Source organism: Lepisosteus oculatus, chromosome 7, assembly GCF_040954835.1.
Source record: "Lepisosteus oculatus isolate fLepOcu1 chromosome 7, fLepOcu1.hap2, whole genome shotgun sequence".
Classification (NCBI taxonomy): domain Eukaryota; kingdom Metazoa; phylum Chordata; class Actinopteri; order Semionotiformes; family Lepisosteidae; genus Lepisosteus; species Lepisosteus oculatus.
Window position 1 is genome coordinate 6,618,200 of NC_090702.1, and position 24,765 is coordinate 6,642,964.

Sequence of the window (24,765 nt, forward strand, 5' to 3'; positions counted from 1 at the left end):
TGAATAATATTGACTACTATATTAATATCTTGCAATATACTCTATATGCAGTAATACTGTCCCATACAAACTTACATTGACTTTAAAAACAGAAGAATATCATCACGCTCCTTTTTGTTCAAGAATTGTTTTTCTTTTTGTTCCAAAATCACTTCACATTCATGGATGTGCAAACACAGAAATACTGTTTTTTTCTCCTTTTAAATGACACTTTTCCTGTATTTTGCTGTGCACTTCCAAATTCCGATGTATTTGATATAAGCATGGTCTAAAAGCCTTTGAGGTTTTTGTGCTTAAAGATTCAATAATTGATGAACAATAACAGTATTGTTGACAAATTAATCATCACTTTTTAACACAATTCTATCTAGTATAAATGCAAAAATGTCTTGTTTATACAAAATATTCTCTTGTTTAAATGCAAAAAATATTTTTAATATTAATGAGCTTTCCTAGTTCTCCCCAGAGCAGTGCAGAGGGTCATTAAAACTAATGGCAATTCCAGACAGGGTTGGTACATATTTGGTAAAAAAGAATTGGGGTTTCATATTTTGTTAAAAAAATTTAAAAAGTCAGTGGGAGAATAGAAACAAATTAGTTCACTCTTCTAAACACTCCTTGGAAATTCTTAGAATAGCATGAATGTCTCTGCTCCCTTCTGCTGAGAGCCCCATATCATTCTGAACACAAATGAATCTTAGGAAACTAGGAGGACAATCCCCACATTATATAAAGCACATATTTATTATGTATCCTATATAGCTACATATTCATTTTTATTTTTTACGTCGACTGAAAGTAAAACAGAAAGAATCAATAATGTATCCTTTGCTTTAATAGGTTTTATATTGTCTACTATAATCAACACATTTTTTAAAATTTCCTTTCGAAGGTAGCTGTCTGATTCCTTGATTTTGACTGTAACAGTGCTGATGTTATTAAAAAGACATAACCATTTTTTATTAACTTTGGGATACATGTTTTTGCTGTATTAAGAAGCTTCACCCAGAAGGATGGGACCCCAGCTGAGTGAAAGGAACACCTACAAAGTTGTGAAGAAAATGAGAATATTAGACATCTTTAATTTGGTCAGCTTTTTTCCACGTCCCAGGTTTTCCCCTGCTAGCTATGTTAAACATGCTCATAACATAAACATAATCATAACGAAAACAGCAAATTAGATATTCTGGCAGCAACTTAAAAAGTAGTAAACTTTACTTATATCTATAAGTAACCCTGTATTACAGTTTCCCAAAAGTAGGCAGTGGGTGCTTGTATACATTGCCTACACGGATATAGCATAAATTGTGGAGAGCCAGAAACTGGGCTAGTGTACAGTAGCTCAGAGATGCTGCATTGCCTATGAGAACTACACTTCCCATAAACCACCGATGTGTGTTTATGTCACGAGTCACTAATGCCTGGCAGTTGTGATGTCCTGCAGATCCTGCTCCAGCCCGGTAGACTTAGCAGTGATACTCTGTTGTGACAGGTGTGAGCTGAGAATCAATTCACTCAGGACCCCTTGTTTAAAGCTTTATTTTCTAAAACAATGAGAAATTACAACAGGAGGGCTTCCAGACTTTTTCTCCAGATGGCACAAGGCATAAGTACTGCAGCTGATAGTGAGAAACTAACTACCAGTCTGTTCAAGCACACTACTCCCCACTCCTGTGACATCACCATGTGACCTTGTTACATATACTGTGCATACACCTGAAGATGTCTTTTGAGTCAAAACACTATGTATTTTACTATTTATTTTCTTTTTACTTCCGTTTAAGCTCAATCCGAAGAATAGTGGGGCAGATATATCCTGGACCTAAGGGAATGAGTTAAACTGCAAACGTCAATGAACAGATCCTCTTTTGGTCTTGAACAAATGTTTGTTTTCAAGCCTTTGTGATAACTGTAAGAAAGATTGATGAAAAGATTGAATATGAAAGTAGAATGAGCTTGAACATCAGTCAACACAGGCCAAAGAAGGGCTTCTGTCAAATTTAAACAATTCCCTTCTCAACATTTGTTTTATATATGAAAAAATGAATGAAAGTAGAGAGCAAAAAACAACACTGGTTGCTGCTTGATTTCGCTCTACCTAATATTTCTGAAATGAATATTCTGACTTCTTTATTTTAGGCACCATTGATATCCAGTCTGCACCAATATCTTTTAAACGTATACATATATTTTAAATTCTTTAAATTCTTATATCCACATCAGCTGAATTGTAGCTATTCACCACTAAGCTTTCTGTTGTAAAAGAATCCATTAGCCTGTAGATTGCATCATCACTGGTGTACTTACTGAAAATGCGCATATATTTAATTTGGTTTACAATATTTGTCATGCTGTCCCATAGCTGTTTGTGTTCTGATTTGATTTAAGTTGGTTAAAAACTTAACTTAACTCTTTTAATGTTTATACCCCAGTATAGTGTAATACATGTTGTCTTGTCTGGACTCGACAATAAAAGAAAGAAGGATTTGGTGAGTGTTACTAATGCCGAAATGCACGAGCCTCGGCTTTGATGAGGTAAAAGCCCAGCCAATCGGCGGCCTTCAAAAACATTTAACAAGGTATTTGAGCACGTCCTGTAAGTAAAAAAAAAAAAGAATGGTTTATTAATAGGAGGGTTAACTCTGAGCACCAGTGTCATCATTGAAACAGAGCAATGTAAACCCTTGTGCAGTCATGGTTATGTTGTTTCCTCTCACCCTACATTTTGGGCATGTGAGTAATGTAGGCTGGACGGGGGTCTGTGAGCCTCACGAATGTCTACTGATCTCTGACCACACATGCAGGTAGCACAGGATGCACAGCGGCCTTAAAGTCCTCCGAAAGAATGCAGACAGATTTCTGTTGTAGTGGGCTGTCCCGGTTTGCCCTCAGTGCATTTCATTTCAACTATTCATCAGATTTATTAAGTTTAGGAGGGCTTTAGTCAGATTTCCATAGCTTCTCCAGTTACAATGAAAAACATCCTCTTGCTTTAGAAGGAAGGACTCCGGTGGCCTGGGTGCCACTGCAAGTTAAAGCAGAGCTTCTGAACAGTCCTGCCTCAGCACGCTGTGAAAATATTTGCCAGTTCCCATGACTTATTCACACTACCACATTTTTTTAAGTTGACAGAAAAGAGAGCTGCATTCTTTTGTGGCTCTGGAGCACTGTTTTAAGAAGGTTTTCTTTTGTCCTAGGCCCTTTAGCTTGTTTGAAACCAGTGAAGTGTTAAGTAAGCAAACCTTTTTTTTGTTGTTTTTTTTTATCAACACTAGAGGATGTTTGTATTCTAGGTTGGTCATAGATAAAAACTATTTTATTTCATACACACAACTGTGTATGACGGTTTGTACTGTAACTTTCAGAAATTGTGGGCTTCTTGTTTCAAAGTAATAACCCTTTCCACGATCTGACATTTCAGGTTTCCCCATAAGCCCCTTCCTTATTGTTCATCTCAACTCCACTGAATGTTTGAATTTTAATGCATAGTGCATAGTGAGAATTGTGAGCTAATGTTTTGCGGGAAATATCCGCTTCTAATACTGTCAGTGAGAGCTGCGCCCCTCTTTCCATTGAAGGTGACTCTCCTTTAAGACGAACGGAGCTCATACTGGAAGGAGATACAATGTGGAGACTCCAAAGACCTCTAAGATTCAAGATTCAAGATTTATTGCCATACCAATTTAGTTGTTAGGAATTTGTGCATTTTGTTGTAAGGAACAGTGTGCTCATTAAAGTTAAACAATAAGACAATAACAGCATAAACATTAAACACAACATAACATAAAACTATGAGGCAACAAGAAAGAATCTCATAGAATATTAAAATGAAATGAAATCACTGGTGCATGAAAGGAGTTTATAGTCCCCTATAGCATTCCTTATTCCTTATAATGAAGGAGCATTCAAAGGAGTTTTCACCCCTCAGCAATGGAACGCTCTTTTCTATAGTGGTTTTGGAGCTTCTCTGGGCTTTGTGGCTCATCTGCTTAGAAGAATGCCTGACAATCAGGGGTCATTTTTCATATTTTTTTAAGTGCCATGGGTGGGGTTCAGTGGGCTTGTCATTTAAATGAATGTGGAGGCTAATGGCAGTGAGGGTAAAAGGCTTCACGAAGAGGGACTAAGCTGGGTGGGGTTTTGAACTTAGAAGCAGCAGAGAATACAACATATTTCAGAAAAAAGACATGATCAGTCTTCATCCTCCCTTCACTAAATGCAATCCAATGCCAAAAGCAGATTCATTATCAATCGCCCACTCCGAAAAGTGTGCAGGTTAACAGTAAAAGATAACCTTTCCTGGTGTGAACAGAGACTCAGTCATTCCACATTCCTTACAGTGGACAAAGCTGTGCTAATCTGCTTAACCAGGTAGCAGAATTGGCAGCAAGTCACTGAAATACCAATAGCACTCCAGGTTCTTGAAGTTGCTAGGGTATGGACAATTCACATAACAAAGGGGAAGTCTTTTTCAAAGAAATAAAGGCCTAGGGTTTGATAATTAACTCTTCGAGAATGGTATGTGCTCCATTTAGAAATTAAACCAATCCGGATATGAGGCTTTAAAATTGTTTTGCAAACATGCGGATAAGATATTCATTTGTTTTCCATGTAACTTTGATCTGATCAAATGATTAATGTTACATGTTTCACAAGCTATTGTGTGCAGTTTGTGTCGTTAATATTCTTTTATTGTCACATTTTATAAGCTCCAATGAAGTTGCATTCCATTATTGAAAACCTCTGGTTCTCTGGCTGGTTTTTCTCACTTCTTAATCAGATCCTTTTTGTCTTCAAAACATAAATCTTCATGTATTATCTGTGGTTTGAGCAGCCAACTTCAGGAAGAATTGTGAAATCTGATCGGTTACAGTACAAAGAGTTAAAAATAACGATAGGTGAGAAAGCAAGTGACCAATAAATGGGTACTTGGAAAATATAAAATGATATCTGGCTGGGTGGCACAGTGGTGCAGTGGTTACCATTGCTGCCTGTCAGCACTGGGACCCTGAGTTCAACTCCATGCTATTTTGGAGTTTGTGTGTCCTCCCTGTGTTTGCATGGGTTTTTGAGAGCTCCAGTTCCCTCCCACAGTCCAAAGATATACTGGTTGGTTAAGTGGCTTCTGGGTAAATTGCCCCCTGGTGTGTGGGCGGGCTCTGCAATGGACGTGTATCCTGCCTGACTCTCTTTGTCACCAGGATAGACTCTGCCTTCCCCATGCCCCTAAGTGGGAACAGCATTGAGAAACTGGATGGATGCATGTGAAACTGGCTCCATCTGTAAATGTCTTATAATAATGTGTTTTATTGTAAATCTTTATATATTTATTTTTACTGATTGACACTGCTTTGGCAACACTACAATCCATCAGCCAATGAAGTTCTTTGAATCTGACTTTGGTGTTCGTTAGGTACAGTAGAAGTTTTTAAAATCCCTTCATCAAATGCTGTAAAAGGTACACCTGCTGTAAATATAAGCCGTTTCAAGTAATGCTTTAAGAACCTTGAAAAAAGTGCAGTGGAGTAAGTTCTGATCCTTAGAAACTTTGGAGTAAGAGAGCAGAACAAATGGACTTACCTGCCATGCCTTTAAACAGAGGGAGATGGGGTAGCTAGTCCATATTGCTGAGACATAGATGAAGGCAGATTAACAAAATGTTATGTGTTGTGTTAAAGAAAACCATTGAACATGACCTGGATGTACCACTGCTATGTACTGGGCTTTGCTGGAGCCTGAATAGGAGTGTGCTCATGGTATATTGCTGCGCGTTATGTCAGTTCCTCTCCCCTCTATCCCCAGCCCCTCACCCAATAGGAGAGCTCGCAGAAGCAGTTAAGCTAGAGCTTGAGAATAATAATCAGACAGTATAAAGCGCTTTTCTGGTTCACTCCACTCAAGGCACTTTACAGATAATGGGGACTCCCCTCCACCACCAATGTGCAGCCCCCATCTGGATGATGCAACGGCAGCCATAGTGCACCAGAATGCTCACCACACTCCAGCTATCAGTGGGGAGGAGAGCAGAGTAATGAAGCCAATTCAGAGATGGGGATTATTAGGAGGGCCATGATTGGCAAAGGCCAATGGAAAATTTTGCCAGGACGCCAGGGTTACACTCCTACTCTTTTCAAGAAACTTTCTGTGATTTTTAAGGACCACAGAGTCAGGACCTCAGTTTTACATCTCATCCGAAGGACGGCGCCTTTTTACTGTATAGTGTCCCTGTCACTATATTGGGGCATTAGGACCCACATTGACTGCAGGGTGAGTCCCCCTGCTGGCCCCACTGACATCTCTTTCAGCAGAAACCTTAGTTTTTCCCAGGAGGTCTCTCATTCAGGTACTGACCAGGCTCACACCTGCTGAGCTTCAGTGTGAGTTGCAGGGTGATATAGCTGCCGGCAAGAACCTGTGAGCTCTGGGCCAAGACTAACTGCACCTTTAAGGAGATTTAATCGATGCGACAGCGAGCAATACTTTGCTGCACAGAAACAAAAGCGAGTGAAAAAGAAATAGCATCTTACATTCTCGGGCTGTTGAGTCAGGCAGTTGCAAAAGCAGTTTTTCCATTTTTGAATTGTCGATTCATTTGACTTGACAAAAAAAAAACTTAAACTGACATTATGACAGTGACGTCTGACAACCATAGTTTGCTCGAGGTATAGAAGTCTATTTCTGTGTTTGAGAAGTTCCACCATTCTTCTTATTGGTTTTATTTTGATTTAAACACAGAGAGAATGATCTGCTTCCATAGTTTTGATTTTTGTAAGGGGCAAGGATAAGAGTTTTATGTGTAGAAGGTGAACCATCCTTTTCCTTGTACTTACTGTATTTTGCACTACTCTGTCTTTTTCTGGAGAAGAATGCTGATGAATGAGGACAGTATGGTCACCTCTGAACAGCATCAGCATCAACATCATATACTCGGCTGTGATTATATATTTATATAATGTTTTGTGCATGATCTGTGCTTCCCTTCAAATATTTATACCCTTTTTGAAACACAACATCATCTTTGTTTTAGAACTACACAGTGTACAATACTTTAACAAATTCATTATAGTGCTACATGACCCAGATGACAGTGTAATCATTGTACAGTCAGATGTAATTCCACTTAATGGATGTGTAATAATGTTTTGTTATCTGATATCTGACAGTCGTTACAAAATTAGTTACTGGGACTTAGTTGATGCTTCCTTCATAATTGCCATTACATTATGAAAAATGGTCAAGGCCTATCATATCAGAAAATTAAGCCCATTCAACTTGCAAAATTGATCAAAATGTATATTCAGTTGAGGGGGTTGTTTTTTCATTTTGAACTAAGAGTTGCAAAAATAATTATACAGGCATCCTGCATACTGATATTTAAAACAAGACTTATCATTATTATGGCATTGCGTTATTTTTTTAAACCAGGTTTATCTGTTAATTTTACCTCTTCTGTTGCATCAGATAGAAATTTAATCAAATAATTATTCATACTGATATAGAGTGGGGTGCCAACATATGTTACAGCATAACTGTATTAGATATAGCAATAGGTGAAGTGTTAATATGCCTCATTAAGATAGCATGTTTTAGCCAGGGTGTAAGGGTTTCTAACTGTAAACATCAGCATGGAATTACACTCAATATGCTCTGCAAATTTTCCTGTCTAACCTCCAGCCTGTTTTATCATGACATGACCAGTTTTCACTACCTGTTCTAAAATAGTTAGGCAGCTTTGTCCTGCTTATGTTTGTATATATGCAGTACATACTGTATGTATAACCCATGCTTTACCATTTTAGTAATAACGTTGACTGTATTGTATTGTAATGCTTCATTTTGAAATTAAAAAATAGCTTGTTAAAACAATTCACATGGCTATGGGATCTTATGGTCACTACAGGAATGTTCCACATTTTTCCCCTGTCACTTCCAAGGTAAGCATTAAAATGCCAATACTGTTTACATTTACATTATTTTTGCCCTCTAATATTGATGTGGTTCTGCCTCAGTTTAATTAAGTTTGCCTTATCTCAATTAAATATTTAACTCATTGTTTTTATCAGGGCACAGGAATGTTATGAATGTTTTATGCCATTTACTTAAGTAAGAAGTCTCAGCTGTTAAATGTATTTAGCAGAGAGGTCATATACTCAGAACACAAAAGCCCTGAGTGACATTTCAGTGCAAGGTTTGACGCTTTTGTACTTCAAAAACAGCAAATAAGCTCTTACTGGAAATGTTTTCACAGGTAGTTTTATTCTTTTCAGACATTCATAACGGCTGCAAATATGCAGAGGTACCTCAAATTTTCCATTTCTTTTAAACAATCCAATCCACTTTGCTTCTGTTTGCTCGGCTTCTATACTGGCAACTGCTGTGCTGAGAACTGGAGTCAGTTCTTCACTCAAACTGGTTGTCAGATTATGGAACAAGCCGTGCTCTTGAAGTCAGTACCCTGGCTTCTTTCAAGAAGTGGTTGAAAGAGATACTTGGATCCTTTAGCTGCTAACAAAAGCACCAGATAGGCTGAACCATCTCCAGTTGTTTATTACTGTTTGTCATCTCCTTTGCTGTACTGTTATTATTATAATTAGAACGTCTTGTGATTTGGGAAGATGCTCTATAAAATCATGACAAATTTCTCGGATTTCCATAAGTTTAAACAATTTTGAAACCCCGTCCGTGTACCCCTTATATGTACAGTAAGGAAACTGTTAATCATCTACACAGTAACTTCAGGTGCTAACAGCTGTGTTCTAAATGCTTGGTAACTGCTGTTGAGTACTGTGTCTTGTTTCCAGTATTATTTTGCAATGTACTGTGTATATTTTTGTGTTATTACAAAGAGTATAAAGGAAACAAGAAAACCATAATCTAATGATAAGACAACAAAGCATATTTATATTTTAATGAGTCTTTTTAAAAAAAAACAATAACAGTCAACTTACCAACATGTCAGGCTGCATCTGTTTAGGCTATTTGCACCTGGTGTGGGATCCTGGAGTAGCAGGCAGCTGGCTTCAAAGGTTCACACATAGTGTTAAAAATGATGCTTAGGCTGTCAGTCGGAAAAATGAGCAATTTCCTTTAGACATGATAAAAATGTTTTATTTAACTGCCACGATACCTTACTTACCTAAGGATTGGCCAATCGGCAACAGCATCTGTGTCGTATTGTAAAAACAAGAAAACTTCAGCTCATAAGTAGTCGGTTTTGGTTTCCTTATATTCTGATGTTTGTTTTAAACCAGCTAAGGACAGTTTCCTTTGGGGTTCTGGACTAAATTTGATTAACACAAATTACCAAGAGCTATTACATACAGTAAATATGATTTTCAAAACATTGGAACAACAGTGACTGAGCTTGGATTCTGTTTCCATCTTTCAATTCTGTGTCCAATACACATATTCTGCTAATATTTATACCGGTATTTGACAAAACAGGCAATAGTGCTAATTAAAAACGTGTCTCTGCTTCTAATGAAGATATAATTATAGCTTGTATTTTAAAAACACATTTTATTTTCACTCCTGTGGTTTTCTGTGCTTTATCAATCAATCCTTTTTTTCCATAAATAAGGTATTTTTCACAAAGGAATTATTATTGTAGTCCTGTAAAAAGCTGATCTGATTGATCTGACTGGGGACTGAAACATCATTGTCATTCAGAAAAAGTACATATTGATTTCAAAGTTAAACTCACCTCAATAATATTGCTGGATGGTTCTTTGGGTGTCATCATTTTGCTGTCTCTTTATGAGTGGCCCATATATTAATTAGAAGAAACGTTGAAGTGTTTCAGGTTAAGTCCCTGAAGAAGTATGTGATGTTCGGAGAATGTTTTTCCTTTTAGGATAATTGTACCCATACTGACAGTGTTTTTCCCTTCATGTTGTGTATGACTTGCGGTGAGGTCTGAAAGAGAAAAATGCTAATGTGTTTTGAAGGTAATGATTCAGTACCTGAAACTGAAGTGTTTTTTTTTTGCTTGTAGCAAGATTAACTCGTCCATTGGTGTATAAACCATGGTAGCACTTATACACTGTATGTGAAGACAAAAAGTTGAGTAAATCTAATCTTTTCATGACTGATTTTTGGATATGCAAGTCATAGAAGCCACCCAGGCTGGAATTTTTAATAAGGTTAATAACACTGATTTCCTCACAAAGTACAGTCCCAGGTACTCAGGTTCTTTCAATTTTCACCTGGGGTGCTGTCTGTGTGGAGTCTGAATGTTCTCCCTGTGTTTGGGTAGGTTTCCTTCAGGTGCTCTGGTTTCCTCTCACAGTCCAAAGACGTAACGATAAGTTAATTGGTTTCTGGGAAAATTGGTCCTGGTGTGAGTGTGTGCGTATTTGTGTCTGCGTGTACCCTGTGATGGACTGGCATCCCGTCCAGACTGTATCTTGCCTTGGGCATGTTGCTTGCTGGGACTCGCTCTGTCACCGCTGTGAACTTTTACTGGATAAAGCAGATAGAAAATGGCTGAACGTTAATACATTAATACATAAGCTTTTTCAGTGGTCCCCTCCTAAAGCTGAAAGCTGCATCTAAAGAATTGGATTGAGTTCAGATTTGTTACATTTAACTACTGTATTGTCCAAGCCTTGTATTATCCTTGACAAAACTCATGCCATACCTACAGTATGCCTTTCTGTAATTTAATTTCAGATGTACATGACCACATGTTTTGATAGTGTACATATTCATTTATGTAGCATACATTTCATGTTTGAAATTAATGTTTTTCTCAAGTGAGGTGCTCTGCTAGTGTTTTTTTTTGTGATGAATTTGCGAAAAAGTGTATTTGTGATGAAAGTTGGCAGAGGAAAACCGCACCTGTTAGCATCTTTTGCATGGAGGTGTATTTAGAGCTCTTTGTCTATCACATTGTGTTGTGCTGTGCCCCAGATCTTAAGATGGAGATGAACAGGGTATACAGTGGATGGGCCTTTATGTCACCAGGGAAGAATTTATGTCTTTCCCATCATATAATCGCCGACTGTGTCTGTTTCATCCATTCACAGAGCAATACTGCCCAAAGGAAGACTGTGTGTTCCCAATCATCCAGTTTCACAGACTGGAATTTCCCTTACATACAAAGAGTACAAATATAATACTTTACCACTTTAGGGAAGGAGGTATTAGTTACAAATATTAATACAAGAAGTATTTTGTCTTTCCACCTTTAGGGAAGGATTCAATTGTTGAATTCTAAAAGCTCTCATTCTCATCCCAGTATGTATTACCTGATTGGAGAGGACCATTAAAATTCAGGACTGTCAAATTTTTATTATTTGTTTTCTGTTTAAGGGGTTCTGCTAGCATATTGTTTGAGCTGATGTTAGCGGCAGATGTTCACATCTTTATTTTTCAACTGAGAGGAAAGAGACAGCACAAGTTTTTTTTTTAAAGTGATCGGCCCCCAGCCTGAACTAAAATTTAAAAAACCAAGAGGACCAAGAGTTAAGATTTAAGATTTAAATGAAGAAGAACAGGGTAATATGATACATTATTAAATAAAACAAAATGAGGAGAAACTGAATGATTGCATAAAAAACATAAACATTGCAATGAAATACTGTTAAAGATGATTTTTTATTTGAATTTCAAATAAATCAATTTAGGAAAGGTTATTTCTTAATTTATGTGTTAAATTAATTAAAGCTAGGGTCAAGTGTTGAACCCTGTTTATTAGCATAAGCCGTCTACAATACCATTAGATGAGTGGTAAATGCAGATTTGAAACTCTTTCCCATATGACACTGTATTCTGCTGAATGTATTCCCTAAATGGATTTGCAGTGAAACAAAGGAAAAAGTAATATCCAGATCAGGGAAGTAATGCCTGATTTTCTTTGTTTCATACAATTGTATTTTACAGTCTGATTCATTTACCATTTTATCTGGCTGTCTTTTGATAAATAGCACATCAGCTCAGGGGCAGCCTTTTGTTCCACAAGCACCTGCTTTTCAAAGCAGAAAAACTAGGTGTTTTTTCAGTTTATGTGCCTTTGTGTTCAAAGATCTGGATTGATGGCAGAAGATTAAGCTATTCTTAGAATCACCAGTTCAATTTCCTTTCCTTCAGGTGTTTCTATTTATTTTCAAATGTGATATTTTAGTCTAATACATTTAGATTTTCCCCCATTCCTTCATTTTTAGCTTTGCGGAAAGTCTTCCTCTTACCCCATGCCAATGACCTTTTGTGGCTCGACTTCTCAACAAAATTGAAAAAGAGAACATTATGAAATACTGGAAGTTGTACTATTGAACATCAAAACTTATATTTCCTTAATTTTTTACCAGAACGCAGTGGACTATGGCTCACTCCACTGACCTCCAAATGATCGCCAAACACAAAGAGCTGGTAGACTGTGTTCCCACTGAAGTCCCACTTGCTGTATAAATGTTTTTTGTGTTTAATTTGTGTTTAATTGATTACTTCTTTCCATTTCAAAGATGTGGAATAAATGTTTTTCCTGTTTCACAGGGTGTTCAAAGTTCTGATCAGAGTTAACAGGAGCAAGAATCAAACACCTGATCTACTGTACCATCAGTTTTTCTGATGTGACACCCTGAAAGAGCTACTCAGTGACTTGAAAGAGGCATGCAAATAAATTGGTAAAGATTACAAACCAGACTGTGCTCAATCGGTTAACATATCTTTATATGCAAAGTATACCTTTCACACATGTAATTTCTAAGAAAGAAAGGTAAAAAAATATCAGCAGATTTAACATTTAAAAATGTGAAGGTGAAGGTGAAGAGAAACAATTGAAAAATATGTCTTCCCTGGATCAAAATATATTATCAGAACTGACCACAAAACAATATATTTTTTGCATTGTAAAAGTGTATGTGTGATTCCTCTATCATATGAAGCTTTGATTTAATATCCCTTACATAAACTTGTCATACTGTACATAAACGTTTGTTGTGCTTTGAAATCAAGCAGTAAAATGCCATAAGCTGACAAAGATTTACCAAATTATTTTTTGTGATAAGTACAGCACACATACAATACTTTCATAGTCATTCCACGTTATTTGAAATTATTTAAAAAAAAGCACAGCCAAAGACATTCTCTGTTACTGTTATGGCTGCTACTAATTAACTAATTATCCCCAGTTTTTTACCATCAGCTTACTTCCCATTTAAACCCTCGCTTCACATCACACTGTGCCCGGCATTGGTCTCTCTCTCTGGAGTTCATACCTCGCCTTCGCTAAAACTTTTCTGAATTGAAATCACAGCTTTGAACCTGACCTCGTCCTTAAACCACGACCTCAGTCTCACGGATCGGATTCTTGTCGCCTGAAGAAATCTCTCATTTTCCTAGTTCTCTCCTCTACACCGCACATCGTCCAATTTATATTAAGGCCGGCCAGAAGTAACAGTTACCACGTTCTTTCATAGATAGAGTTCTTTTCATAGCTAATTTGTACTTTTTTCTGTATATTTAGTCATAATCTACACTAGACATTTTTAGAAGTAAAGGAAATGTTATTTTACTTTTTAACAACAATAATCTGTGCTTACAGCTTTTGTGATACCTACATAATACATAACTATTAGGACTGATTGTTTGAATTATGATTTGTGGCTTTTTAAGTGTAGTAATTTAATTGCACACAGAATTAGATACTTCACATGCTGCAGAAAGTCCCGGTTTGTCTTAATCTTCAGTTATTACCATACATCTGGGAATGCTAATGAATATATATTTTAATTCTACATTCTAAGGAAAAAATGTGGTACACACTGAAGAGCCTGTTTCAATTATCCAAACTTTGCTGAGTTCTTAAGATTTCAAGGTGAAGTAAATTAGTAAAGTGACTTTGGGAATTATAGTATCTACCAGATAACACAGTGTTGCCACTTCATACAGTTATACTGCCTTTTAAGCCAATATCGTAGGTTGTAGAAGCCTGCAATAGTGGACCTGATCAATACTTGGATTTGAGACCTCCAAGTTATTGCTGTAAGTAGCACTGGTAGACCAGTAGATGGCACTCTTCCCTCCAGAATTTCCAAACCTATGTTCCAGTATGGTGACTAGAGAACCTGTTTTAAAAGAGGTGAGGGCTTACCTCTGGGTGTGCTGTTAGAGTTCTTGATTACTTTGGCACTAAAGGCTCCATTGAGCATTTCTAAAGAGCAGGGTCTGCCTAAATCTCCCCTTAATTTAATTGTAAAGCCTCTGCTCACTGGTATACTCAAACTGCAGTGTATTGGAGCTGTCAGCACTTAATGACTACCAGGCATCACCCAGATGGGTGCTGCATTTCAGTGGTGGGTCTCAGTGGGTCTCCTCAGTGAATATAAAGTGCTTTGGAATTCTTTGAGATGAGAAGCACTGTACAAATGCAATTCATTGTTCTGAATTATAACTAAGGATGCCCCTATACTGAAATGATGTTGGGTTATCCTTTGAGATGCTGCTTCCTTCCCATTGTAGTCAAAGAAATTTTGAGTTCGGAAAGCTTCCTTTTATTGGACGAAAGACCTGAAAATACAACCATGAATTTCTGCTATGTGGAGAGTGGAGTAACAGTTTAAAACTAAGATCCTGTTAGCAATGCACCATAATCCTTGTTATGTACATAGACATTGCAGAATGACAAAGATGATGGTTCAGTAGTATATAGCATGAGTCCAGTATTTTTGTATTTTCAGTATTTAAACCTGTCTTAAATAGGCAGATTCAACAGAATATCAGTAGATTCTATAACGAGAAAAGCAAAGTTAAAGAAAAAACTGGAAATAAGATGTACTCTCTACATGTCACACAAGCTTTACCTAATCCTTGTTAGTTTTTAAAACTGAATTCTTGTTTGTTCATTGTATAATTAGTACCTACTGTATGCCAGAAATACCTTATATTAACAATGCATATTTAACACTTTTTAAAATAAGGGGGCTCTAGAATAAGATTTAATTTGTTGGGTTACTTACAGAAATGTGGCGCCACGTTACTAGCATATGAACTGAAGTGATTCCCACGTCTACAAGAAAAGTCTGTACAAAGGACAATTGCTAAGAACAAACCTTTAAGCATTCCCTCATACCAAGAATGAACTATAGGATGTAATAAGATTAAATAGTTGTTGTCTGGTAATTGTAATTAAGCTTTGGGCTTTGAAGCAAAAAATGCTTTAAGCCAGAGGATGCAAGATAATTATTGGGTATAAAACATTGTTTCCTTAAACGATTTCCAGACATAGCAATTATAATGCATACACACATGTATGAAAATTAAGATCTTCCTAGATTATTTGCCTTTTACTGATGGTGCTGGAAATCATATTATTGTAGCTAAGATATAATATATCTGTAGTCAACATTTACTCAACCTAAACGAATGCTTCAATTAAGTGAGATATAGGACCAAATATTATAACAGCAACACATTAAGACAGAAATGGATGCCTTCCAGAGTCCAAATTCTTATAGACCTAGACAATCCAGAATTCTGCCCTGGTCAAAGGGAGGAAACATGGTTTTTAATAATGGATCTTACACAGAACTAAATCTCCCTCTCTTAACCACAGTTGCCAGCAAGTGAATGGGAACCAGTTTTCCTATTTTAATAGTGTATCACAAAAACAAGGGAGAGCATTTTAGCCTTAGGATTCTATAATATCGGAAACTGGGATTTCCAAAAAAATGAATAAGACAACAAAGTTTATAATATTATATAGAATAATATTAAGATTTCCAAGCCAAAATCGGGTTCCAAGACTGAATTGGATCTCTCTAATGAGTCAGGCTTTGGAAGAAGAGGATGATGATGAATGGTAACAAAGTTTCTTCTTTTCTTGTTTTCTTCTTCTCTCTTCCCTGTTCTTCTGTCCTGTATCTCCGTTCCTGTAATTACGGTCCAAAACTGAATGTTGTGTTGACGTTAAGTAACCGGAGTACATTAATTAGAAAAAAAAACATTGATCATCTGTGTCTTTTTCCATGTATATCTGTGTCCTATCTGACAGACAACTGGGTAAATCCAGCCAAACTGTTCCAAACCTTCTGAAGAGGGCAATCCATCCGAGATTGCTGATATCCCCAACCCAATATCATGTTGTATTTCGATTATGTTAACTAATACATCTGTATTATAGGGTCCTTGACAAATCCATAATTTGAAAGGTGTCTGAACGACAAATTAAGGTTCTTTCCATTTGTTGACCATTGGAGACAAATGGAAATTTAAAGGTTCTCAGTGGCTGAACTGAAGTTTCTTGAAATTCAGATTTGTAATACTGTATATAATGCACAATTACATTAGCAATTATATATCATTATACTAGCTATTGTTTCTAGCTGTTGGACATATTTTTAATCATTCATCATGAGTCTTTGTAGAGGTTTCATTCCTGTGTTGAAATACAAAAGGCTGAAGAATTTTCTGTCCATCTACATGTCTTTGCAAGTTGGGAGGAAACCAGTGTGCTTGTAGGAAACCCATGTGAACACAAGAATAGCAGGCAAACTTTCAAACTTCACAAAACAGGTGATCCTGTCTGCCATTAAGTCCAGAACGCTAGAATTGTGAGACAGGAGCACTGAACTCCTCTCTGCAATGCTACCCCATATCCTGACTGGCATTACTGAAGTATTAAATCCTTTACTTTAGGAATTTTAAAGATGACCTTTTAAAAATGCTACTTTGGGCAACTTTTATAAATATTTTTGCTAGCTAACTATTTCAGTTCTAACTTACATTGCATGTTAGTACACAACCTCCAATATGTTGTACTCTTGGTTTAATCATTTGTCCAAGAAGCAAATACAATTAGATGCTGTTCATTTGACTGTATGTTTAACGTTTTAAGAACGTGCCATAAGATAAAGGAAACATGAAAATTAAAAGAAGCTGCTTTTTATGTACGACAGACAAAATGGTTCTCAATTAGGATAAATAATAATATAGATGATTTATAACACTTCTTGAGAGATTGTTTCTTGAGAGATTTATTCCCAGGAAGTGTCAGTGAATACAAAGGACGCTTGTTGTGTTTCTTTCTGTCCACTGCACAGACATTACAGTTACAGTTCAACATGTATACAGTGTACTGTACGTTGTCATGTCATTCTGCAGTGAGAGGCAGATTTTGCTGGAGTGTTAGCATGTCATATAAGGTTTTGAATCAAAACACCGTTAATAAGGTAATAACTTTGTATGGAATTGTGACATGGAAAATCGTTTTTATTTTATTTTTTGCAAATTGCCATATAATATTTATTATGACACATTCTTATCAATATTGATATTCATAGTGATAGTGAGAGGGTTGTTTATCTGTGTTTAATACTACAATCCATAGGTAGGGTAGAGTTTTCACAGTCTCCTGGCAGCTTCTGACTCCTCCTAGACTCCTGATTCCTTTGACTAGAGAGAAGAGGGGTCTTTATTGGCAACTGGGTTATGATTATTTTTCTTGTCTTAGTATGTTTGTTAGGAATTGTTTTTATGTTTTCAAAAGCCAAATGCACCTAGTAGAAGAAAACATTTTTTTTACAATTTATTGTTCTTATTAACAACTGACATTGATCTCTCAACCTCACCTGCACTCTCTTCTCCATATCAAGGAAATCAAACATCTACTGGATATGTGGTTCTTATTTAACATTCTAGCAGAGTTCAGTTTGATTTACTCTGATAACCATTCATGCTTAAGTCCTGTTTTTTCCAAAATCGATTAAAAACAGCTCAGCATTATATCGAAACTTGATTAAAATTCTTTATTCCCTTGGAAGTCTGTTTATTCAGAAAAAAAACATTGTAAAGAAGTCCGTACACAAAGAACAATTTTTTCTTGTTATTGGTCTTTAAAGGCTTAAATGATGTCAGGAGCTCATATCTGTTTTGTACTAAATTTTTAGTTTGCTTTTAATCCTATTTTGTTTTCTCATGGATAAAATTGTATTGCTTGTCTTTTTTTCAGAAAACTAGATATTTATAAATATTGCTATTTTTGAACATATTTTAAATGGAGTTTATTATTATGAATGTATGAATTTGTACAATTTTAACAAAATAAAAAGATCTACATATTTCACAAGCTGAATATTTTTTCAAAATGATTCTACATTTTAACACAATAACATATACCACATATATTAAAATAGTTTAAAACTTAAAAAAAACACTGGAATTAGAATCATTGTGTTCAGAATCCATGTTTTGATTATAAAGAATAATACATTGTTACTATACTGAATAAAGTATACTGGAATGCATAGATATTTTGAAGATAATTTTAAAATCTTTCATTTATTTTTAAATGAATAAAAATGCAGTTAAGAGCATTTTTGTCAAACATAATGTAAAAATGCAGATCAGAGCATGATGTAAAACAGTTTTACATTAATTTAACAATCCAAAATATAAGTGTTTATTAATAAAGTGTGCATAAGCTTTGCAAATAAATAGTTTTTACTGTACTGTACATGTATGTGAGAATAAAGGAACATTTGGCACTAGGGTTAGGAAAAAATAATATCATTAAGTGCCTGTCAATAGATTAGATTAGTTATATACAGTTATTAACATCTGTTAAAATGTTGTCTGTTTCTCTATAAATATCTGTTGTATCCACATACGATCTGTTAGATTCCAGTTTTAAAAAATAAATTAAGGTGTGCCAAATTATGTACTGTATCACTTTTTATATATTTAATAGGGAAAATGATGTGTTGTATTTTGTGATCGAAATTATTCAAGCAGCATTCCACAGTATTAGTATATAATACTTTGTAATATCTAAAAAGTTTTTTTAATTGTAATTCTTTGAAAGATAAGTATTGTAAGTCAAATTCATATGTAATATCTAATTAAAAGAGAGGTCACACTTTTGTAAATGGGTTAGATGCAAAAACAGCTATTTTAATTACATCTGACAGTAAACTATTAAATATTGTATTTAAAACATGCTGTATTTTGCTATGCATTATGAGTCATTTCAAGCATTTGTCTTTGAAGATTATATGTAAATATTATATGTTAATATATGAAACATAACATAAAAATAGTCACAAGTTTGGCTTAATATTTTAAGTTTGTTTTTTAGGGCTGTATCACTTTTGTACTTTTAAGTTTTTACTATTACCTCCAAATGATTACGAGTTTCTTGACTTCTTACCTAATTCTAACTGCATTGGTTGTGCTGTAATGTTATTGTTCATGTAAACAATGTAAAATGTGCTGCAACATTTTCTAACAAAATGTAGTTTTAAAAAAAGTGAAGACTGGAATCATATTCTTTTTACCTTACACTTAGACTCTCAAGCACATTTCAGGGAGGGTCCTTATTGTTGATTTTCTTTTTAAATTGAATAATTGAGTTCTGGTGCTATACTGTACATGGAATACTAAAAAAACGTGATATAGTATGTGTAGATGTTCGAAAATGAAAGCATATTCAAGAAATAAGGATGATTGCACACATTCATTAACTCTGGCATCTCTGACCTTTAGCCTGTCCCTTGCAGCATAATTTCTAGTGGTGAAACTGGTCAGTCCAACGTGTGCTACAAGGTTTTTAAAATTATTAAATGCAGAAAGCCCTCCAGTATTATTAGTTGTGACAGGCACCTAAAGTCTATGTAAATCTTTTTTTATCAAGAAGAAAGTGGTTTGCACTTCCTTTTTTATGTTGATATGCTTTTGGCCATCAGGTTAGGGGAATTCTAAACCTCTTCATCTGTTTAAGGAAGGGTTGATGCTCTTTCTTTTTCTGTTGTTTTTATGTTTTGTTTTGATAGTTGTTTTTTTCACCTCGATATTTGGTTTAGAATCTGCTTTGTTCCCCCTCTATCTGGGGAAATGCAAATTGACTCAACCAAACTGAACAATTCTTTCTTTAAGCCTTAAAAACAAGTTTTTCTTGTCTTCGCCCTGAATGACACCGTGGGCCGATTTTTTTTAAACAGCCCCCTAAATGTGAAATATGTTAAAATGGATGTGTATGTGTACTGAGGCAGATTCATTTTCTAATTACCCAAATTATTTTAATTTCCCAAGGCATTGCTTTCCTTGCATTTGTGTCTACACAAATATACAGTAGGATGCATGAAAGTTCTTGGAAAACTTCCATCTACACATCCTTCCCTTTTCTAAACCATCCTTACATTTTCGAACCACTTCTTCCAATTCAGTGTCATCTAGGAGCCAGACCTTAAGATCACACGATTAATTATTATTATTTTTTCAGTACAAGAATATTCATTAATTCACCCCTTGAGCCAACAATGTTTAGTTAAAGGCGCTTGTGTGAGAGACTCACAAGCAGGCCCAGAAAGACACCTGTTAAGAGCAAAGGTTAATCTGTTTTTTATCTGAAATCTCCAAAAGCACCAGAGGACGACTGGTAGACTATAGACTATTGCCTGAGTCTGAGTAGCTTAGTAGGTGGCTTAATGTATGACATTGCCTTCTGTGGGATGTGCTTGCAAGTATACAGTGGAAGTCGCGTTTGTGTGAATGAAAAAGTGAACGTCTTGACCGCACATATTTTGGAGAATACATATTATTATTCACTTATTTGGCTGACAGTTTTATCCAAAGTGACTTACATTTATACCCATTTATATATATTTATGAGCCCACAACCTCCCAGTCAAGTCCACATTCCTAACCACTCCTCCAAGCATTGCCTTCACCTCTTTTGTACTAGCAGCAGGGTTTCTGCGGTCAACTGAGTTGATTGCGACTTGGCTGTTCCAAATTACAGGACGTAAAAACAAGAGCCGCCATTTCTTTATTTAAGAATAGTGTATTCTTGTTTTGTGTTCTATTCTTCTCTTGATTTCAAACCAAATGGCTGTTGACTGTTAAAAGAGCTGGGAACCAGTTCTAAATATAAATTCCTCCTGTTCATGCTCGACTTCCAGGATGAGAAAACCCTTAATCTTATACATCACATGACATGTATTGTCAACATCATATTTGGTTGCCATCCATTTTCCTACTGCTTTGTCCAATACAGAGTCATAGTGGAGCTAGAGCCTACCTTATATCCAGCAGCTATATCACCCTGCAACTCACAACTGGCAACCTACTCAAGCTAAGCAGGTGTGAGCCTGGTCAGTACCTGGATGGGAGACCTCCTGGAAAAAACTAAGGTCGCTGCTGGAAGAGATGCTAGTCAAAATAGTAGGGAGCACTCACCCTGCAGTCTGTGTGGACCCAAGTATAGTGATGGTGACACTATATTGAAAAAAAAGTCACAGTGAGAAGTAAAACTGAGGTCTTGACTCTCTGTGGTCATTAAAAATTCAAGGGCGTTTCTTGAACCCCCTGACCTTTATCAATCATGGCCTCCTAATAATCTCCATTGATGAACTGGCTTCATTACTCTGTTCTCTTCCCCACTGATAGCTGGTGTGTGGTGAGAGCACTGGAGCAAAATGCCTGTCGATGCATCATCCAGGTGAGTTCTGCACATTGGTGGTGGTGGAGGGGAGTCCTTTGAGTTGAGTGTCCAGAAAAGCACTATATACTGTAAGTGTAAGGATTACTTATTATTTATCCTGGCAAGCAACGGGCACAAGGCAGGATACACCCTGGATACACAGATGCCTGTCTGTCACGGGGCAGTCAGAAACAGACACAAAAACACACGTACAAACACACCAGGGCCCATTTTCCCAGAAACCATTTAACCTACCAGTATGTCTTTGCACTGTGGGAGGAAACTGGTGAATCATGATGTTGAACTCCTCCAAATTCAGACATACAATGAAAACTCGTTCCGTTTCAAGGAATAGTAGATTTAGACTGCAATACTGTATATTGATTTACAATTCAACCCCATGGCAAACAGCTCTTATGGTTTATTCATCTCTAATAAATTACATAAAAATTAAAAAAAATACGAATGGAAAACACAATCAAAAATTGAATACACAGTTCTTTCAGTTTTGTAAGAAGAATGTACTGTATGTGGCTGTGGTATTCCTCAGAAAACTGCTTTTGTGTTCTGAATCTGTGCTAGCGACACTCTATTGATGTGAATAGATGTATTAATTACGCAACTGTTAACATTATGACTATCAAATCCTTCCGTTTCTTACATAGAGGACGTTTTAAACTACAAAGTTAATTAGTGTTGATTACAATAGTAGTTACAACCTGAATACACTGAGCATAACAACAGACCCTGAAGACTGACAGACCAGTCAGACTTCAGACACAAGACCAGTAACTATACATTGATAAAGCCCTTCCAATGTCTGTATATACAAAACCACTGCTCACTCGACAAACTCAGAAAAATTGCTTAACATCAAGTCATTCCTCTGGCACAGGGAAAACATTCTATTAAAAGCCACCATGAAATACAATACCAAAGAAATACTTTATTACAAGGAACACAAGAAAGTTTGCTCTTATCCTAGTAAACTTTTACTTCAGAGAAAATGTGAAAGAAGTGTGACGCAAAACATTTTTACTTCAAGCAATGTGGATACCCAGCTTAAAAAGTATTTTAATGAACTGATGGTCTGGGTCCATTGCTAAACCAACATATTGAGTGTATTTTTATGTCATTTAAAGAAGGTCCTGCAGCATGAAAAGTGTCAGTAGGAGCTATGGTAAGTCACTTCTACTATACGAACCTGATAGATGAAGAGTGGAGTGCTGTAACATGAGGAAGGAGCATATGCAGATAATCGCAATGATGGAGATGAAAATGTTGAAAGGAATGATGGGAATCCAGAGAGGGGGTATTAAAGAGGAACTGCAACACTATATTTATATATTGGGGTTAGAAATAATCGGCACTGATGAGTGCTTTTCAAACCACAATGAAAGAAAACTTTACACAGTAATGTGTAAAACCTACACAATTTACATCACAAAATAGAAGGAGTTTCTAGGCGTGCACAGTGCCATTTTGCCACTATTGTCTGCGATTCAGAACAAGGCTACAAAACTTGCGGTGGCTTGAAGCAGCCCTATTACTTTACATTGTGAAGAAGCACTCCTGCAAACTGCTCTCAACTTCGAGACAGTTTTGCCGATAAATACTACTTGTTAACTCTGCATGCAGATCACGTCAGAACATTTCTGTGTTAAATTGTCTACTGACCAACCTGTACTTAGAGTATTCATACTGTACATTGCATTACATTAATCAGTACAGTGACTAGTGAGCAGGAAGGGCCAGTTTCAGTCACAATTCTTGCAAACTTTTGACTAGCGGTTTGTGACAGCATGGTGACCAGGCATTACTTTCATAAAGTTCACGGTTTTATGCTTAATTCAGAAATGGTAAAATTTTGTAATACCATCAATTAATTTATATTGTTACTGAGATGAAATAACCAGTTAAAGGTTTAGAGGAAAGTGAATGTAAGACACACACTCACACAGACACGTGGGCAAAAGTAGTGCCCATTTTTCAGAAGATGAAGCCTGGTCAGGGGGTGTGAAGTGCAGAGATACTGTAAGCACTGCGATGAGAAGAGAATACAGAGAACAGAGACTGGAAGGAATGGTAGAGATTTAGCTGGTCAGAATTAGTGGAAGACAGAAAAGTCAAAAGGGCTACGCAGAGACGTGGCCTTTGGAAAAGGCGAATCCAGAAGGTAGACTGCAGCTGAGCTGAGCTGCGTCTCCAAGAAACGTAAAAAACAGAACACCAGGGAGACATTGCACAGCATTTTGAGAAAGCAGTATTCATTTTGTTAAAAAATAGAGGTCGACGCATGTTATGTTTAACGCATGTTTCACAAGAAAACATCAATTCCACAGTTGATAAGCCACTTGAAGTTTATCTCTTTCGGGTTTATGGTGTTTCAGAACCCCCAGACCAAATCATTTTCCGGTAACTTACTGAAGCCTGTCTGTTATTCTGTATATATAATTTACTGAAGCAACTGACTCATTAAAAAAGGGAGGGACATACCATAAAACATCTGTTCTTTGTCCATTTCAGGCTTCCGTATATTTGATACCAGTTATCCTGTTCAGTACATTTTATTAAAATTAAAAGCCATTCGACTTCACTCACTTGATTTATTCGACTTGTTGTCTTCACTTATTGTCAGTTAGATTACACCTGTTTTTATTCAACAGTTTGTATGTATTTGTTCACAGCCTTCAACTACTCAGCACCTCCTAATCACAATTCCAGAAAATATGTGTGAAGGGAATAGGGAAATCAAGGAATGAAAGGTACACTACCTGTGTGCCACGCCCAACTGTAGATATTGCATTTCTGTTGGGATAAAGTCATGCTTTTTCATGCTTTGATCATCTAGTTTTATAGGAGCAGTGTCCAAAAGATGATGCTTAGAAAAATAATAAAATTAATCAAATGTTAAGTCCCTCACTTGACGCTTGGTGCATAGCTTCATCAATGGTTTCATCAATGTTTATTTTGATTAACTAGCACAAACATAAATAGATTTTGAAGCTCCATGGAGCAGCTACAGTGTGGGTGTTATTTGTTGTTCGTATTTTTAAAAGGCCACTCACATGCACTGCTACACACCTACACTTGCTGGTATGCACGCCCACACACATATGCTAATATCGCTTTCAATTTACTTGCTTTAGGACTGGGCACAATGCCAGCTAGTACCACAGCAGCTTCCTCTTCTATCTGTGCTGTCAAAAATTAGTCCTACTGTAGATGGGTCACATTTGAGTTTAGGGATTGCAAAATTACACTTTATTTACGGATAACAGATCAGCTGTTAACACGTTTATAAAATTGTATAGATGAAACAACATTCCATCCGCAAATTGTCTAAGATT

At 36.3% G+C, this 24,765-nt stretch overlaps 1 long non-coding RNA gene across 18 annotated transcripts in view; it reads left to right on the forward strand.

Annotated features, from left to right (window-relative positions):
- LOC107078070 (uncharacterized) overlaps positions 1–24,765 on the forward strand; it is a 264,300-nt gene that overhangs the window by 79,677 nt on the left and 159,858 nt on the right. Inside the window, exon 3 of one of the 18 annotated variants that reach the window (XR_011190054.1) lies at positions 21,382–21,433. The exons of the other annotated variants lie outside the window; for them this stretch is intronic. This is a non-coding gene — a long non-coding RNA (uncharacterized lncRNA). The remainder of the gene's footprint in view (positions 1–21,381; positions 21,434–24,765) is intronic. 18 annotated transcript variants of the gene reach the window in all.